The 20,443-nt window shown below is 43.6% G+C and overlaps 1 protein-coding gene across 2 annotated transcripts in view; it reads left to right on the top strand.

Annotated features, from left to right (window-relative positions):
- The window catches only part of LOC132826371 (leucine zipper putative tumor suppressor 3), a 194,626-nt gene that overhangs the window by 115,275 nt on the left and 58,908 nt on the right, over positions 1-20,443 (top strand). Inside the window, exon 1 of one of the 2 annotated variants that reach the window (XM_060842290.1) lies at positions 6,063-6,175. The exons of the other annotated variant lie outside the window; for it this stretch is intronic. The gene's annotated coding sequence lies outside the window, so the exon portion shown is untranslated. Of the gene's footprint in view, positions 1-6,062; positions 6,176-20,443 lie in introns of those variants that run through there. 2 annotated transcript variants of the gene reach the window in all.

The following is a 20,443-nucleotide window of genomic DNA, read 5'->3' as shown; positions in this document are numbered from 1 at the left end:
TCACCCCATGCTCTGGACCCCAATGAAACCATCTTCTGTTTTCTACTTTCTCTGTCGATACTGTCTCTGTCAATGCCGCCACGATTGAGCTCTCTCTAGAAGGTAAATAGAACGAAAAGCTAAAAATGAGAAAAGAAGCAAGAAAAGAAAAGCAGATGGAGTCGACGAGCCCTGGGCACAGGATTTGAACAGTTTTGGGGTTCGTCACTGGGATTTGAACAGTTTGGGGGTTCCTGACTGGGGTTTGAACAGTTTGAGGGTTCCTTGCTGGGTTTTGACCAGTTCGAGGGTTCCTCGCTGGGGTTTGAACAGTTTGGGGGTTCTTCACTGGGGTTTGAACAGTTTGAGGTCTCCTCGCTGGGATTTGAACAGTTTGGGGGTTTCTTGCTGGGATTTGAATAGTATGGGGGTTCCTCACTGGGATTTGAACAGTTTGCCGGTTCCTCACTGGGATTTAAACAGTTGGGGGTTCCTCGCTGGGATTTGAACAGTTTGAGGTCTCCTTGCTGGATCTTGAGCAGTTTGGGGTTCCCTGCTGGGATTTGAACAGTCTGAGGTCTCCTTGCTGGGTTTTGAGTGGTTTGGGGGTTCCTTGCTGGGATTTGAACAGTTTGAGGATTCCTTGCTGGGATTTGAACAGTTTGGGGGTTCCTTGCTGGGATTTGAATAGTTTGGCAGTTCCTCACTGGGATTTGAACAGTTTGAAGTCTCTTCTCCAGGATTTGTACAGTTTGGGGGTTCCTCACTGGGATTTGAACAGTTTGAAGTCTCTTCGCCAGGATTTGAACAGTTTGGGGGTTCCTCACTGGGATTTGAACAGTTTGGGGTTTCTTGCTGGGATTTGAACAGTTTGGGGGTTCCTCACTGGGGCTTGAACAGTTTGAGGTCTCCTCACTGGGATTTGAACTGTTTGGGGGGTTCCTCACTGGGGCTTGAACAGTTTGAGGTCTTTTCGCTGGGGTTTGAACAGCTTGAGGTTTCCTCGCTGGGATTTGAACAGTTTGGGGGTTTCCTCGCTGGAATTTGAATAGTTTGGGGGTTCCTCACTGGGATTTGAACAGTTTGGGGGTTCCTTGCTGGGATTTGAACAGTTTGGCGGTTCCTCGCTGGGATTTGAACAGTTTGGGGGTTCCTTGCTGGGATTTGAACAGTTTGGGGTTTCCTCGCTGGGATTTGAACAGTTTGGGGATTCCTCACTGGGATTTGAACAGTTTGGGGGTTCCTTGCTGGGATTTGAACAGTTTGGGGATTCCTCACTGGGATTTGAACAGTTTGGGGTTTCGTCACTGGGATTTGAACAGTTTGGGGGTTCCTGACTGGGGTTTGAACAGTTTGAGGGTTCCTTGCTGGGTTTTGACCAGTTCGAGGGTTCCTCGCTGGGGTTTGAACAGTTTGGGGGTTCTTCGCTGGGGTTTGAACAGTTTGAGGTCTCCTCGCTGGGATTTGAACAGTTTGGGGGTTTCTTGCTGGGATTTGAACAGTTTGGGGATTCCTCACTAGGATTTGAACAGCCATTCATCTTGAGCCTATTCTGCCATCCAATTACATTGTGACTGATCTAAACAACTCAGACCATGTAAAACAGCTCATTGAGATTTGGACTGAATTGTAGCCCTGTTTCTTTGCTTCATATCTCTCTGTATGCACCTACCCTTTGCTTGCAAACAGCATTTGCTGGAATTATTGCTGTGAATCAATCATGACTTATAAACGCAACAGCAATATTTTCTGGAACAAATACCTCAATCACTTATCTTGATTACAAATTGAACTAAAATCTTTATTCCAATATAAGGAAGAGTTTAACAGGGTCAAATTCTCCATTACAGTGAGCAATAATCTTTCACAAAACCACCCACATGATTTTTGGTTCAGTTAACATTTGATCAAACTCTGGTAGTGAGGGTGGCAAGGTGGTTAGCACTGCTGCCTCACAGCACCAGAGACCTGGGTTCAATTCCCCGCCCCAGGCAACTGTCTGTGTGGAGTTTGCACATTCTCCCCATGTCTGCATGGGTTTGCTCCGGTTTCCTCCCACAGTCCAAAAATATGCAGGTTAGGTGAATTAACCATGCTAAATTGCCCGTAGTGTTAGGTGAAGGGGTAAATGTAGGGGAATGGGTCTGGGTGGGTTGCCCTTCAGAGGGTCAGTGTGGACTTGTTGGGCCGAAGGGCCTGTTTGCACACTGTAAGTAATCTAATCTAAAAAATTGTTCCTCACCCTCCTACAACCTGCTCAAAGGGCCATTGGCCAGAATCTCTGGGCCATTCTGTCAAACAAATTGGGGGTATGTGGGGCCATTAGGGACAATGTTGAGCGTGTGTTGCTGGAAAAGCACAGCAGGTCAGGCAGCATCTGAGGAGCAGGAAAATAGACGTTTTGGGCCAGAGCCTTTCCTGATGAAGAAAAGTTGAATCAAAACAGCTGAGTAGTAAGTGAAGGGGATTGACTTAATTTAGTTACAGAGATAATTACAAGAACACTAAAAATAAGATGTGTTGGAGACAAACCAAGTGACTGGAATAACATGCTAGGTATAAGAGTCGCATGCTGAGGGCCTAACCAAGGTAACAAGTAATCCAAAACTGTACAAACTAATTAAGGTAGAGAGATCATGGCAATTTATCAAGGTGATGGTGTCAAAACAGGACAGTAAGGAAGATTTTACAGATACAGAACAGTGTAGTGGGGTTACATGTAGTGCAACATGAATCCAAGATCATGGTTGACACTGTATTCATGGGTAAGGAACTTGGCTATCAGTGTCTGTTCGGCGATTCTGAGTTGTTGTGTATCTTGAAGGCCACCTTGGAGAACGCTTACCGGAAGATCGCAGATTGAATGTCCTTGACCACTGACCCATTCCCCAAATGGGAGGGAACATTCCTGTCTGGTGATTGTCCATTCATTCATTGTCATAACATCTGCATGGTCTTGCCAATATACCATACCCCGGGGCATCCTTGCCTGCAGTGGATGAGATAGACAATACAGGCCGAGTCACATGAGTACCTGCCATGTCTGTGGTGGTGGTGTTCCCATGTGTAATGGTAGTATACTTGTCGACACTCTGACATGTCTTACAAAGGTTGCCATGGCAGGATTGAGTGGGTGTCATGAGCGATGTTCTCCTGAAGGCAGGGTAGTTTGCTGTGAACAGTGTTCTGTTTAAGATTTGGCAGTTGTTTGAAGGTGAGAAATGCGTGCGTAGGGATGATCTTGGTGAGATTTTTGTTGTCATCAATGATATGTTGAAGGCTATGAAGAACATGGCATAGCTTCTCTGCTCTGGCAAAGTATTGGATGATGAAAGGTACTCTATTGGTCATGTGCTGTGTCTGTCTTCTGAGGAGGTCATTGCAGTTTTGCACTGTGGCACATTCTGAACTGATGACTGATGGGTTGAGCATTGTATCTGGTTCTTATGAAGGTATGTTTTAGCATCTGTAGGTGACCGTCGCATTCCTCCTCATCTGAGCAGATCATGTGTACACTCAGGGCTTGTCCAAGTGGATGGCTTCTTCAACATGTTTAGCATGGAAGATAGAGAAGTGCAGCATCGTGAGGTTATCCATGGACTTGTGATAGAGTAAGGTACTGACGTGTCCATCCTCGATGGAGATGTGTGTATCTAAGAATGAGACTGACTCTAAAGAGTGGTCTATGTAAGTCTGATGGTGTGATAAAACCTGTTGACATTGTTGTGAAGTTGTTTCAGTGATTCCTCGCCATGAATCCAGAGGAAGAAAATGTCGTCAATGTATCTGGTGTATAAGTGTTGTTCGGAAGTCCTGTGCAGCAAAGAAGTCTTGCTCGAACCTGTGCATGAAAGTATTGAAGTACCGGGATGTAAATGTTATCCCCATGGCGGTTCTGTGTGTCTGGATGAAGAACTAGTTGTCGAAGGTGAAGTCATGGATGAAGTGAATGTGTTTTAGGATGGCGTCTGGAGATTGGCAATTGTTGGTATTGAGAACTGAGGATGTTGCAGTGATGCTGTCTTCATGGAGAATGCTGGTGTAGAGTGCCAAAATGTCCACTGGTCCATGGGTGCTGAGTTTCTCTAAAACATCCGTAGTGTTACAACAGATCTGCCCATTGATATCTCTGCTTATAAATTCTGTACTTTTCTTCACTTCACCTGATGAACAGCCAGCACTATGAAAGCTTGTGATTTTTAATAAACATGTTGGACAGTAACCTAGTGTCGTGTGACTTCTGAATTTATTCACCCTAGCCTAACACTGGCACCTCCACATCCGATCAAAATATGAAAACTTAGACCAAATAACTCAGTTTCCTCCTCCAGAGATGCTTCCTGACTTACTCAGTGTTCCCCAAAAGTTCCCCATTCTTGTTTCTGTTTCCTGCATCCACGGTATTTTGGTTTTATTTTACAGGAAACAAAAGCACTCTGTTTGTGTTCAAACAGAAAATACAATTCCACTTTGTTTCTCCAAACATGAAAGCACTTTCTCACCATCCGCCTGACACTGCTTTCTTTTTTTAGGTCCCCCATGGGAGCTGCACCCATTCCTAGTTGCCCTTGAGAAGGTAGTGGTGAGCTGTCTTCATGAACTGCAGCAGTTCATTTGGTGCAGCTATAGCCACAATGCTGTTGAGGAGGGAGTTCCATGATTTTGACCCAAAATTCTTCCAGTTCCTGTGTGACAAAAGACAGAATTGCAGATTCTGTGGGTAACTGTTTCTTTGGAAGAGGATTGCTTGTGAAAGACACATTGACTGAAAGGATGATGGAAATGTTTAAGTAAAATTTTCAAAAGGGAATTGTCCATATAATGAAAAGGAAACCATTATAGTGCTATGGGTAAAGAGCTGGAGAGTGACCCAAATCTTTTCAAAGAGGCAGCACAGATGTGATGGGATGAATAGTCTCATTCAGGGATAAAGGGTATAAAAAGAGGGCAGTCTTGCCACTGTTATAAAAGGGGTGGGTGAGACCATACTTGGAGTACTGAACAGATTGGTTACCTTCCTGGGAAGAAAGAGTTGTCTTATGTGGAAAGGTTGCTCAGGTTGGACCATTCCTATTGGACATTAGAAGAATGAGACGTGATTTTATTGAAAAGTCCAGTCCTGGCGGGGGGGGGGGAGGCTTAAAGGGAAGGTGTTGAGAGATGTTTCCACTTTGGAGGGTTCTAGAAGTAGGGCGCAGTTTGAAAACATGGTCTCCCATTTAAGATAAAGATGAGGAGGAATTTCTTTTCTCCGAGGATTATTGGTGTTCACAATTCTGTACCACAAGAGCTTTGGAGACTGGGCGATTGAATATAGTCAAGACTGACTTAGATTGATTTTTGATCAGAGGAGGCAGGAGTTACTGGGGGACAGGCAGAGAAGTGGAGTTAAAACCACAACAGACTAACCATGATTGTATTGACGAGCGGAAAGGGTTCCTGGGGTGGACTGGCCTTTCATTCTGGTGTATTGTGCCAGTGTGATACCAATAACAATGTCAATTCCGCATGTCAAGTGGTTATAATGCTGAGCATTGTGAACTAGTGAAGACGGGGGTTGGTCTGTAAACCTATCTCAGTGCAGGCACTAAGAAGAGCTGTGCAATTGGTGGTGAAACTTGAGCTGATCAGTTCCCCAGTGACAGAGCTGTTTGAAAGGAGAGCAGAAACAGGCAGTCACCAAGTCTCTCTTGGACGTTACTGCCCTCAATAGAAACCAGGGCATTTTTTCTCAGAATGAAATCTCATGGACAAAAGTGACAGTGGCGAAGTAGTTAAATCTGAATGCACTGTAATCTTTCCTGATCCTGACTGACGGAGCAGAATGACGGAACAGCGTAATATAGGGTTGGAGCTTTGTTTTTAAACACAACTTGAAGCGGGGATCCCACGAGTGCAGCGACAGCAGTAAACAGGGCTGCTGGATGCAGATGAGGGTGGGGAGGAGAGCCAATAGCGTGAGGGTGAGCGCATCGACATGGGGAGAGCGGGCCAATGGGAGAGTGTGAGGGCGGGGCTGAGGCGCTCGGGCTGTGTGTGTACAGGTGAGTTTGTGTTCTCAGTGCGGGAGCCGGTGCTGGCAAAGGGCAGCGCTGGGCTCAGGCTGAGACTGACACACAGACACAGAGTGGCACTGAGAGTGGGAGAGCGCTGCTAAAATTGACCGCCTACCTCACACTCCGCGAAGATGTTGCAGGTACCGCTCCTCTATGATGTGCTTTCCAATCTAAATCATTGTTTGGAGCAGATTTTTAAACTCACTTCACTCAGATTGGAATTGGCTTTATTTGTATGGATTGGCAATCTATTGCGGATCGTATCTACTGTATGCATTTTTGTTTTTCTTTGAACATTTCTGATGCCTTCCGCTTGCCTTGCTCATTTCGGAATCATTTTTTTTAAAAAAACAATTGATTGTCTCATCGGTGGTTTTAGGGAGGTGCAGAGCACTGCTGCTGAAAGCTGCAGGAATTTTTAAAAATCCTGACAGACTGACCTAGGGGCAGTGTGACACCAATACCCTTCAAATAGGGAGGACGAGCCGAATGCAAAAGCTGCAACCGACGACAAATCTGAAGACTAATTTTCATAGAGAGGTATTAGGATTTTAAAAGTTTAGTGTGTTTTAATAAAAAGGTTGCGAATAAGGACAGCGATCTGAAAATGAAGCTAGAATCCAGCCGTAAAATCTGTGCTGGAATTGATGTTCCAACAGTGTTCACATTTGTAATATTACCACCGTTGACAATGTGCATTTAAATAGCACCTCAGAATGTCCCAAAACGCTGTGCAGCCAGTAGGGTCTTTTGAAACATACTTGTTGTTGTAATGTAGAATATGCAATCACCAGCTCAAATGCAACTAGCTCCCACAAACAGCAAATATCAAATAATATTTTTGATGATATCATAAAAACAGTGTCCTGTAGATCAGAAATTAAGAAAAACAAAAATTGTTGTTAGGCGGTGCACAGCCTCTGTGGAGAGAGAAACCGGGTTAATGTTTTGAGTCTGTTGTGACCCTTCTGGAGGATTGTGGGGATTGAGTGGCGATGTGAACTTGAGGTGGAAAACCAGCCACGTATTGAATGGCACAGCCTGCTTTAAGGGGGCTGATTAGCCCAGTCTTGCTCCTATTGAATATGCTGTCTTGTAAGCCACAAATGTTTCACTCAGAGCTTGGGAGTGTTACTTATAGCTGAACTTTGACCCCTGTCTCAGGGTCAATATTGTCAAATGACTGCTACAGGCAAAGGATATAAATGTGCCTGAGAATCAGTACTTACTGTGGATTTGTAGTTGCTAAAGTGAATTCTGTAGCTGGTGAGGCATCTCCCTTTGAATGCACAATGGCCTGGTTGCCCCAGTTGGTCAGGTTCCATGGGATAGTGATGAGCAGTGAGTCAGAGTAATGGATAATATTTCAAACAAACAGCATCAAACTCTCCTGTCATCAAGAATGATTTGTTTCTATTATGAGGCTTCCTTGCATTGGTACACCTGTCAATGTATTTGTATTGTGGTCATAAATGTGATGATGATAATGTAGTGTGCAGCAAGTTAGGTTACTTTATTATTGGTCCATTTGATTTATTTATTGCCCTGCGTATCTTGTTACAAAGTACGGTGAAAATTGTTGACAGAACTGCTCAATGGGAGGTGCTCAGGGTGTCTCAGCTATATGGTCAAGTCTATTTTTAGCCAATCAGAGTAAGCAACTAAGGATAGGAGGGATTGAAAACAAAACCAAACAGTGCAGCACCTGCTGGCTGTTGGTCCTGTTGCTGCTATCCATCATCTTCACCAAAGAGGCACTTCGGACTGAAAAGCAAATCTTCAATTCCTGAATCCTCTGGGAATATCTGGGAAGGTTTGCCACTCTATCCAGGACTGAATTCAGTTCAGCCAATGATCTGAACTGAAGTAAACTGCTAAAATCCATCTGTGTCTTCTTCCTTTGTTGCTGCCGAGTATATTCTGCATTATTTCCCATCTGGAAGGGTACTATTTGCTTTGACACAGTTGTCGTGGTATGCCTGTGGTAACAGATAGGATCTGAGGTGATGAGGCTGCAAGAGCAAGCAGGAAAATGTTGGGTTGGATGGGGGAACAGGGTTTTGGTGTTTTGGCAGCCACCAGGTGGAGAGAGGAGACTGAGAGAGTTACCAGGAATCCAGGGAGGAGGCTGTGTTTCTGCAGTGGAGCCTTTACTGTCAGCAGAGGCTGTTTACTGAGCAATGGGGTTGCGGGAGCTGAATAATGATTTCAGATCCTTCAGCTGGGTGGCAACTTCCCCTTCAAGCCCACTGATGTAATTGGAGCACAGTCTGTATTTCTAGAGATGGACCCCTATCCCGACCCAGAGTCTGAATTTCAGGTTGAGTAGGTTAGTTGCATTTGCCTGATATTGAATTTCTTGCTCAATTTATCCTCGAACCGTAGACTCTGTTTATGGAAAAGAGAGGTGAAGAGAGAGGTACAATACGATTGATGGCTAATTCACCATCACCCACTTATGCCATCATCCCGATGTTAAAATTGTCCTTACTAGGTTAGTACCAAAGCTGGGATTTGCACTCTCTTTCAGTCCGTATGGCACCATTGGATCATTAAGAGAGAGAATCACCAGAGCATGATATTCTGTTCACCACCTTTCATTGTATTTCTGCCTCCAATGACGTTGAGGTCTTTGTTCTGATCAACTGCTTTGTTTAGATTAGATTAGATTAGACTTCTAATCTAAACAAAGCAGTTGATCAGAACAAAGACCTCAACGTCATTAGAGGCAGAAATACAATGAAAGGTGGTGAACAGAATATCATGCTCTGGTGATTCTCTCTCCTAATGATCCAATGGTGCCATACAGATTGAAAGAGAGTGCAAATCCCAGTTTTGGTACTAACCTAGTAAGGACAATTTTAACATCGGGATGATGGCATAAGTGGGTGATGGTGAATTAGCCATCAATCGTATTGTACCTCTCCCTTCACCTCTCTTTGTTCTGATCAACTGCTTTGTAAACACCAAACAGCAGTCAACACTAGTGGCAGAGTGGTAGTGTCCCTGCCTCTATGCTAGGAGATCTGAGTTCAAGTCCCACTTACTCCAGAGGTGTTTCATTACATCTCTAATCAGCCTGATTAGGAAAAAATAGACACACCATCCACCGTGAGACCTTGCTAGACCTGTGTGGTAATTCAAGATATAGTATTATATACCTGGATGTGTGCTCACACCAATGCTTAGCAAGGTGTTCTATCCTTAAAGCCTAAGACATTGACATGGCATAGTCCAGCCAGATTGAACAACTGTTCCTGCAGATTAAATTCGATTTTGTTGTGTTTTCACTGAAACAGCCTGAATATTCAATTATTTGGCTGATTGGATCCTTATAACCAATACAGTAAAGAAAAGCTCACACTTGTCCAATAAGCATTAACTTTAATCAGTGTTTACACAATAAAGGTACCATAGTTACAGAGAGCTGCTGTCTCTTTTGAGGGTTCTGACTGGTGGTGCTTTAACCTGAGGGGGAGGGGTGAGGTTCAGAAGACAGGGCCTTCATGGTAACCTCAGCCAATGGGGGCACGGTGGCTTGTGGTTAGCACTGTAGCCTCACAGCGCCAGGGTCCCAGCTTCGATTCTAGCCTCAGGTGACTGTCTATATGGAGTTTGCACATTCTCCCTGTTCTGCATGGGTTTCCTCTTGGTGCTCCAGTTTCCTCCCACAGTCCAATGATGTGCAGGTCAGGTGAATTGGCCATGTTAAATTGCCCATAGCGTTCAAGGATGTGTCGGTTAGATGCATCATTCAGGGGAAATATAGGGGAATGGATCTGGGTGGGTCACTCGTCAGAGGGTCAGTGAGGACTTGTTGGGGCCAATGTTCTTTTCCACACTGTAGGGTTTCTGTGATTCAGCTGGGGATATGGGAATTGAACCTGCATGTTAGGGTCACTCTGCATCACCATCTAGCTAACCAGCCCCAAATAATTTTGAGTCACCGTGATCAGAGATGTTATTGCACAGCTCTCGAGCAAGTGGGACTTGAACCCAGGTCACCTGGCTCAGCACCACAAGAGCCCTGTGCTAACAAGTCCAAACAATACAGCATGATTGATAACGTACGTCATGCTTTTTAATTTATCACTTTGAATAATTCCTGTTACTATCACCATCACTGGCAGACTGACTGATAACCACTAGTATCACCCGAATGGTATAGAGTTCTGATATTTGCTCAGACTCAATAAAAAGACTCTTAAGTGGATGTTTTTCCAATTTATTTTTTTAGTTGTGGGCCTCACTGGAAAGGTCAGTATTTATTGCCAATTTCTAATTTCCCTTCAGAAGGTGATGGTTTTCTTTTTTCTCTGGAATGGCTACATCCACGTGGTGAAGATACTTCCACATTGCTGCTCATTCGGAAATTCTTGGGTTTTGACCCAGTGATGATATTGGAATGATTTTCCATATTTTATGAAGGCATAGTAGAAACATTTCATACCCAGTTACATTGTTAGGGACATGCTAGTGACGACATTGGGTTGAGTTCTAGAGAACCTGGTGTTTTGCTGCAGCAAAAAGACAAAAGCTGATTCACTGCAATGTAAAAGCTGGGAGTTCCCCATCCCTTCTTTTATGGCAGTCCTTATTCCACAGTAACTGCTCATTGTTCTGGCTACTGACAATGGCTAGAATCCTGTTCCCTCTTCAGAATGTAAGGAGCATTTCTTGTGCTACTTTAAAAGGAAGGCTCGTTGTATAACTGTATTGCTGTTGCTGCTCATTTTCATCCACCTTGTCCTGACTTCAGTCATTTGATTTTCAGTTACTTGTTTTCAGGAATAAGGCTGTTCCCGCTATTACATGAGCTGTTTGCATGAGATCTTGGTCTCAATCTTGCCTCTGTGATGATTTGTCAGAGCAGTGAGCAAAGTGACAATAGTATTAAGAAAAAAGAATACATTAGAAATAAGGTCGATTGAAATTGATGGTGTCACACTGGAACAAATAGATCAAATTATCTATTGAGGACAAATGATGTGGAAATTGGAAGAAGGATGGAGATGGCCAAAAGTAATTTTATGAAAATGAAGATTCTGTTAATAAGATAACTCAAGCTTGTAAAATAAACAAAAAGCTCAGAGGTGCTATATTCTATTGACTTGAGCCTGTATGTCTCAGAGACCTTACACTAAGTAACGATCTATGAAAGAAAAGAGTGGCGTTTGAAAGCAGATGCTAGGGTGTATTCTAAGAATTTCATATCACAGAATATAGAGAACATTAGACAAATGCGATCTTTACGATTACAGGAGAAAAGTGATATTCAGAAAAGAAAATGTCCATATTTCACCATTTGAACTCACGGAAAAACGATCTCTTCTAGAAGACAAAGAGAGGGGCAGCTGAAAGATGGATTGTGATGGGGCAGTTCGATGGTGGATGTCACAGAGCAATTATATATAAGCTGCAGTACATGTGTAGGGATACCAAAGGACGTATGACTCTGGTATACTTTGACAGCAGATCCCCTAGCCAGAGCAGTTACATATAGTAGAAGAACAAGTGGAATTTGGTAATCCTCATCCGTGAATCACAAGAAGCTAACATCCAAGTTCAGCAGTTAACAGGGAAGGCAGATGGAATGTAGCCTGTATTTTAGATTAGATTAGATTCCCTACAGTGTTGAAACCTTTCCCTACAGTGAGGGTCCACACTGACCCTCTGAAGAGTAACCCACCCAGACACATTTCCCTCTGACTAATGCACCTAACACTATGGGCAATTCACCTGACCTGCACATCGTTTGGACTGTGGGAGGAAACCAGAGCACCCAAAGGAAACCCACGCAGACACGGGGAGAATGTGCAAACTCCACACAGACAGTTGCCCAAGGCTGAGATTGAATGTGGGACCCTGGTGCTGTGAGGTAGCAGTGCTAACTACTGAGCCCATTTCAAAGGGAATAGAGTATAAAAATAGGGAGTCAATAAGTGTGGTGCTGGAAAAGCACAGCCAGTCAGGCAGCAAGTGAGGAGTAGGAGGGTCGACATTTCGAGCATAAGCTGAATTCCTGTTGAAGAGCTTATGCTCGAAACGTCGACTCTCCTGCTCCTTAGATGCTGCCTGATCACCTGTGCTTTTCCAGCACCACACATTTTGACTCTGATCTTTACCGCCTGCAGTCCTCACTTTCTCCTATAAAAATAGGGAGGTTTTGCTAAAACTACACAAGGCAAGAGTCAGAGCACAGCTGGAATATTGCCAAGAGTTTTGGGTTCCTTATGTAAGGAAAGATAAAATGGCAATGGAGGCAGTCCAGAGAAGGTTCAATAGGCCAATACCCAGTTTGGAGGGACTGTCTTATAAGGAGAAGTTGCACAGATTGGACCTGTACTCACTGAAATGTAGAAGAATGACAAGTGACATTATTGAAACATTCTGGGTTTTTGAAACATGCTCTTGCTCACCTCACGACTCAAGTATGGACAAATCCCCAGCTGACAGTGAAGGCAAAGGTGTCAGTCTACAAGTCTGCATCACAAGCACCCTGCGTACGACAGTGAAATGTGGGCTACATATCACCAGACAGGAGAGAAGACCTTCCACTTGAGGAGTGTCTGCCATATCCTGGGCATATCTTGGCAAGACAGAGTGTCCAACACAGCAGTCCTATCTCGCCTTGGTCTTCCCAGCATGTATACTCAGGCAGTGGAGACTACATTGGCTGGGCCATGTCTACCGCATGAAGGATGCTACATCCCAAAGGATATCCCCTATGGAGAGCTTGCATCCGGGAAAGACCCACCGGGTGTCCTCAGCTGCACTACAAGGACGTCTGCATGAGGGGCGGGAAGGCCTTTGGTGCTGTTACGGAGTCCTGGAAAAGGCTTGCAGCTGACCGCATGAGATGGAGTAGCACCCTGAACCAATATCTCAAAACAGGGCAAAATAAGTCATTTCTGATGAAGGGCTTTTGCCTGAAACGACGATTCTCCTGCTCCTCAGATATAGCCTGACCTGCTGTGCTTTTCCCACCCACACTCTTGACTCTAAACTCCAACATCTGCAGTCCTCACTTTCTCCTAGGGGAAAAGAAGCTGATGAGCGCTGCAGCAGACAAGCGGGCTCAAAGGAAGGAGTGCAGCTACTCTAGCAGATCAACGACCGCATACAGATGTGACCCCTGCAACCGGAGCTGTCACTCCAGCATTGCCCTCTTCAGTCACAAGCAACATTGCTTCAGGGAAGCAGAAAGGCAGAACAACGAGGATGTAACCCAGGGACAGCCATGATCGAAAGGGGCCTCACACACTCACTCACAGGGTTTTTAGAGGACTCACAGGGCAGATGAGGAAAGGTTGTTGCTCCTTGAGGGAGAGACTTGGACGAGAAGGCATAATCTCAGAATAAAAGGTTGCATATTTAAGACAGAGATGAGGAGGAATTTCTTCTCTCAGAGGGTTATGAATCTGGGGAATTCTTTACTACAGAGGGCCATCGAGGCTGGGTCTTTATTTATATTCGCGGATTTGTGGAAATCAAGGGTTATAGGGAAAAGACAGGGAAGTGGAGTCGAGGATTATCAGATCAGTGAGTGGTGGAGCAATGGGCTGAATGGCCTACTTCTGCTCCAATGTCCTTTGCTCCTATGGTCTTCAATAGTTAGGCATGGTCACTTAGCCCACCTCCACCCCAAGTCTGTTCCACCTTTCATTGAGATTATGGCTAATTTGTAAACTAACAACACCTATCACCTTGTTACACCTTAATGCCTTTGCTGAGCACAAAGCTCCATTTCAAAAGTCTAACAATGGATCCAGTGAGTTTAAATTGGTTTCAGAGCAGCAAAACTAGTAAGGGACAAAAGAAAAATTACACTATGCGCCTGCTTCTGATTGCAAGGCCACACGATTCCCCGGATTTGATAGAGGTTGACCAGTAGGGAATGAGACTCATTTATTCCAGAAAGGACAGAGAGAGAGAGAAAAAACAGTTAGCTTAAGATTTAATGCAGCTAAAATTTTATAAACTACTGTTGAAAGGCACTTGGATAATTTCAAGGCAGAACCAATGTGGTTTTATAAAAGGGGACGTTGTATTTAACCAATTTAATTATGTTATTTGAAGAAATTAGCATCTGCTGTAGATAAAAGGGTGGATGTATCGCCTTTAAATTTCCAGGTGGCATTTATTAAGGTGCCACAACAAAGGTTACTGTGGAAAACAAAGGCGTATGGTATCCAGGGTGATATATGGGTGCAGATAAAAGCTTGGCCAGCCAATAGGAAACAAAGCATAGGCATAAATAGGCAATTTTCTGGCTGACAAGATATAAGTGGAGTGTCACAGAAATCAGTGCTGGAACCTTTTTACAGTTTGTACAATTTACTTGGATGAAGGGGTTAAAGGTGTTGTTAGTAAATTTGCATACGATATAAAAGCAGGTCAAAAAGTAGGTTGTGAAGGAGCCCTAATGAGACTACAATGGGGTATAGACAGGTTACATGAGTGGGTAACGATGTGGAAAATGGATATATTATGGGATAATGTGAAATTGTCCAGTTTGGCAGGAAAAATAAAAAGAACATTTTTAAATGGTGGGAGATCTGAGCTGCAGATAGATTTGGGCATCTTAGTGCATCTTTTGCAAAAGATTAGAATGTAAGTATGGCAAGTAATATAGAAGGCTAGGAGAATATTAGAGTTAACTGTACAGAGAATTGAACACAAAAGTAGAGAAGTTGTGAGTCAGATCTGCAGATCACTGGGGAGACTGTATCTGGAGTATTGTGCACATACAGGTACACAATCCTTTATCCGAAATCAAAAAAGCTCCGAAATCCGAGATTTTTTCATGGAATGTGAAGCGTCATTTTGGCATGTGAACAGGTGACCCAAGTCCACATCCACATGAACCACTTCACTCAGATGTGACATGGTGGCGTGGCCTTGTTAACGCCTGGCAGGCGTTAATTCTGTCTTAGCACTTGTACCATTCACACATGCATCTGTTGTTAGGTAATTTTTTAAAAATTCGCTATGAAAATGTCATTTATTCTGAAATCTGAAAAATTCCTAATTGCGAGAAACAACTGGCCCCAAGGATTTCGGATAAAAGGATTGTGTACCTGTATTGGTCTCCTTATTTAAGGAAGGCTATAAATACATGGAAGGTAGTTCAGAGAAGGCTTACTAGAATAATACCAGGAATGGGTAGATTGTTTTATGAGGTGAGAAAAAGGTGGGGGAGGCAGAGTCCTTGAATATTGTTAAGACAAGAGTAGATAGATTATTGATAAGCAAGGGGTGAAATGACTATCAGGGATAGGCAGAAATGTGGATTTGAAGTTACAATCAGGTTAGCTATGATCTTATTGACTGGTGGAACAAGCTCAATAGCCCAAGTGGCCTCCTGCTACTCTTAATTCATATGTATGTTTGAGTAATGGATACAGGCTGGCATCTGTGGGTTGAGCAGAGAACAATGTCAGTGGTCTCTCAATGTCTAGGTTAACATGTGCTATCAGGTGACAAATACTGCAACACTCCCAGAAGAAAGAAACTGCCATAAATCGAGAAGAGTTAGTTTGTGTGAGTGGGAACATGGTAGGGAATGACATGAGGGTGGATAAACTTCAGCAGGGCCAACTCTGGCATTTGAAACTTTGGAAGAGTCACATTCCCTTTGAGTTGTCTCTCTGCTGCAATAACCAGTATGGTGCACTGGTGCAAAAACAGAAATTGCTGGAAAAGCTCAGTGGGTCTGGCAGCACTGCAGAGAGAAAGCAGAGTTAGTGTTTGGGGTCCAGTGACCTTTCCTCAGAACTGGTGTTCTGTGCTGTGCGAGGAACACCTTCTTACAGTTAGTAAGCAAGCTGCCTGAGTGAAAAGTCTCTCTTATTGTTAAACACCATTTCCGAGCCCTGATGTGCATGCTTTGTAGCATGCTTTGAGTTCTTTATTTAAACAAGTACTTAAAATTTAGCCTCACTAATGTTTTTATTAAACCAGAAAGGCATCATTGCAATGCTCATCCTTGGAATTGACCACAGCTAGCTAGATCCATTATCACAGCAGCTTCATAAATCAGCTACTCTGTATATAGATAGGTTGCTGTGCAAATGACATTGGCTGCATGTTCGGGCAGCCTAGGTGGTAACTGAATGTTTTACTGCTGTCACACTAAGATATTCCAACAATATGTTGCCCCAAAATAGTAACATGTTGTAAAAGATAGGATATGCAATTAGTTACAGAAGTTGGGGAAGGAAATTCGAGTCTCCAAGAATGTGCAAGTATACTTTGGCTTGTGGGGTGACTCGTTTCGGATATTTTGATTCGCCAACAATAGATTGAAAATTAACAGTGTGTAGAAAACGATGCCAGGCTGTGCTGCCTTTTACTTGTAAGACATTTGCAAGCTGTGAGTACGCTTACATGTGAGAAAGTTCTAATGAAATCCTACCTCAAAGATTAATTCAGCAATGCATGAAAGTCTCATGACATCTGTCCAGGGTGGCACACACAAGCTGATTTTGTTGACTGTGTTTCTTTTGGGGAGGGGGGGGGGGTGCCGTAGCAGTTTCTCTTGTTTAACTTGATGACATGTGAGAGCTCATGTGGAAGCTTGGGACTCTCAGGAGGCAGTGTGTTGAGGGTGAGTGTGCAATGAGGGGTTAAGGAGGCTTGCTAGAGAAGCTGGTGGTGAAGGTAAGAAAATAAGGGGCCTAAAAGGCCAGTGTCAGTCCTGTTGGAATGGAGCAGCTTGCATTGTGACAATTATTGCTGTTGCATGTGCTGTCCGACAATGTCCTTCACAGCCCACTGAGTTTCAGCTGAATCTGAAGGTTCAGTCACTTCCCACCAAGTGGGGAGGGCAACTCTGGACACTATCATAAATATTTAATAGAGAATGAACCAAAACAAAAGCGCAATATTTCTTCTTCCACATCAAAGAAATGTCCCAAAGACCTGTGCCAACCATGAGGAATGATGACACAAGGACAGGTTAGTTGTGAAGAGTACATAAGTTACAAAGAGAGGTTGATAGGTTGAGTGAGTGGACATAGATCTGTTAAATGGAGTCTTCTGTGGGACAATGAGAAATTCTCTATTCAGCAGGATAAATAAAAAGGAAACATATTGACAGAATGGTGACAGATTGTAGATCTCAGGTGCAGAGGGATCTAGTGTCCTTGTGCATGAATTGTAAAGATTAGTATACTAATTCACCAAGTAATTAGGAAAGCTATTAGAATGCAGCACTTATTGCTATGGGAAATTGAATATAAAAATGGGAGGTTATACTTAAATTTTATAGGGTGCCAGTGAGGGGACTGGTGATACTGTATCTGGAGTACTGTGTACAGGATTGGCTTTCTCTATTTAAGGAAGGATGTAAATGCAGGTCAGAGAAGGTTTATTAGACTAATTCCTAGAATAAATGGGTTGATTTACAAGAAATATATTTAGGCTGGTCAGTATCCACTGGAGGGAAAAGTAAGAGGTCACTTGATTGAACTACAGAGGATCCTGAGGTTTTCTTAGAGTATGTGGGGGAATCTAGAAGATTTAAAGTAAGGGATTGCCCAGGTCAGACTGAAATAAGGAGAACATTTTTCACAATAGACCTGTGAGTCATTTAACTCTCTTTCACAAAAAGCAGTGGAACGAAAGTCCTTGAATATTTTTAAGACAGATGTAGATAAAATTCTTGATAAATGAGGAGGTGAATGGCCTCGTGCTGACTATACAGAGTCACTTTCCTTATCCTGTCTGTGTTGATTATACCTGCATTGCAGCCTCACTGATTATTCCCATTATCTCTCGGTTTCATCTCCCTTTCAAAGCACCTATATTTGGCTTTTGACCTCATTTATGTTGTCAGCACATGAAATTAGGAGAAAGTGAGGACTGCAGATGCTGGAGATCAGAGCTGAAAAATGTGTTGCTGGAAAAGCGCAGCAGCTCAGCCAGCACCCAAGGAGCAGGAGAATCGATGTTTCAGGCATAAACCCTTCTTCAGGAAAAAGGGCTTATGCCCGAAATGTCGATTCTCCTGCTCCCTGCATGCTGCCTGATCTGCTGCGCTTTTCCAGCAACACATTTTTCAGCATATGGAACTCCTTGGTAACTGCTTGTACATTTCCATAACTGACCCACTAAAAGAGACAGATTCCCCCTCTTCTCTGTTTGTCTCCTAACTTCTTAATTGTGTGCTTAGCCCCTGCTATTTGACCTCCTTTATCATGCCAAATGCATTGCTCGGACTAACTTTGGCAATGCTCTTTGTTATCTCAAAAACATTCTCTTCAAAGTCCTCGTTTACTTGTGATGAAAAAGCCCAGCTTGTCCTTTGCACAGATGTAAACTCCTGTCGGTTGGGAATCTGAAATAAAACAGCAAATACTCAGCAGTGTCTGCAAGCTAACCAGGATCAGAGTTATTATTTTTGGTAGCTATTACTCCATGCTCAAAGGTTCCAGACCTAACATTAAAGGCTGGATTAGAAGTCTTTTTAATCAACCAGTTCAGTCACATAATGACACGTCTCTGGAGCAGGTAGGATCTGAACCTAGGCTTTCTGACCCAGAGGTAGGGGCACTACCACTGCACCACAAGTAGAGACCTCTTGGGCTGGACGATATGCTGAGGACAAACTCCCTGCAGCCCAGTGTAAGTGTTACAGTGCCTCTTCCTGGCTGGCTCATACTTGAATTAATTTTTCACCCCTTTAATGTGTGTGAGTTGGGATATCTGTCAGGCTTCAGAAGGATTTCCCATTTACAAAGCTCGCAGTCAGAGGTCAGCAGCTCTGTGCTGCTCCAGGATCGGTGGACACTGCCAGTACTGCAGGTGGTCCTCAGGGAAGTGTAGCCAGATGCTTGAAAAGTGGAGGGAAGTCCAGGATCTCGTTGCACATGGACTCTGCCACAGGGGAAACAACCTTTCTACATCTACCCTGTCAAGCTCTCTAGGAAACTTGTATGTTTCAATAAGGGTGACTTCTCTTTGTTCTCATTTCTAATGAGAAATTCCCAAGATGGGTGTGTTATTGATTGTTAAGGGGTTCAATGTTTACTTGGAGAACACAAGAGAATGAGGTTGAGAAACATAACATGATTGAATGGCAGAGCAAGCTCAATGGGCTGAATAACCTAATTCTGCTCCTGTAGCTTATGAATACAGGACTAAAAAGTAGCACGTAGGAACAATTGGATGGGAGGCTGTTTTTAATGGGAAACCACAAAGATCAGTGCTTGGTCCACAAATGGTCACAATCTATTATAAATGATTTGAATGTGGGACCATTGCAGTCTGTCCAGATTTGCTGATGACACCAAACAGAGTGTGAATGTAAATTGTGAGGGGCCTACGAGGAAGCTTCAAGAGGATTTGGACAGACTAAGTGAAGCTAGAGCATGGCAGCTTGGAGTCCAGCATGAATCAATGTGAAATAACTGACTTTGGTCAGAAAAACATGGCAGAAGGTTATTGTTCAAGGTAGGGAGGAACAAGTGTCCAAAGGGACCAGGGTGTCTTTGTTCATGAGTCACTGATAGCCAGCATACAGGAGCAACTATCACTAAAGAAGGCCTTCATTGCAAAGGGATTTGAATACAGGAACAATGAGTTCTGTAGCAGCTTGGTGAAACCTCATTGACCATATTGTGACCAGTTTGCTCCTGTTATTTAATGGCTTTCTCCACAGGGAGAGTGCAGCAGAGGATCACCAAATTACTGTGATTGATTTCCAGAGTCTAATGAGTCGAGAATACGAACATAGCACAGGAAAGCAGTGTTGGGGTAGTTGATCAATCATGATCTAATTGAGCAGTAGAGCAAGCTTGATGGCCTTAATGGCCTGCTCCTGTTCCCATGTTCCTATGATTGTGTACCTCACACAAAAGTCATTCAGTGTTAAGCGTTTTGGGAAATAAACTACACAAATGCAAATTCTTTCTTTCAACAGACATGGTAAAGGAATCCCCTCTCAGTAAAGGACCTGATCAGGTGTACCCTAGAACTCTGTGGGAAGCTAGGGAAGTGATTCCTGGGTCCCTTGTTGAGATATTTGTATCATCGGTAGTCACAGGTGAGGTGCTGGAAGACTGGAGGTTGGTTAACATGATGTCACTGTTTAACAAGGGCGGTAAAGACAAGTCAGGGAACTATAGACCAGTGAGCCTGACATCGGTAGTGTGCAAGTTGTTGGAGGGAATCATGAGGGACAGGATGTACATGTATTTGGAAAGGTAAAGACTGATTAGGGATAATCAACATGGCTTACAGTGTGGGAAACCATATCTCACAAACTTGGTTGAGTTTTTTGAAGAAGTAACAAAGAGGATTGATGAGGGCAGAGTAGTAGAGATAATCTAATTGACTTCAATTAGGCGTTCAACAAGGTTCCTCATGGGAGACTGGTTAGCAAGGTTAGGTCTCATGGAATACAG

Source organism: Hemiscyllium ocellatum, chromosome 1 (assembly GCF_020745735.1).
Source record: "Hemiscyllium ocellatum isolate sHemOce1 chromosome 1, sHemOce1.pat.X.cur, whole genome shotgun sequence".
NCBI classification, from domain to species: Eukaryota; Metazoa; Chordata; class Chondrichthyes; order Orectolobiformes; family Hemiscylliidae; genus Hemiscyllium; species Hemiscyllium ocellatum.
The sequence above is the reverse complement of the archived record's forward strand: the minus strand, read 5'-3'. Positions and strand labels throughout refer to the sequence as shown.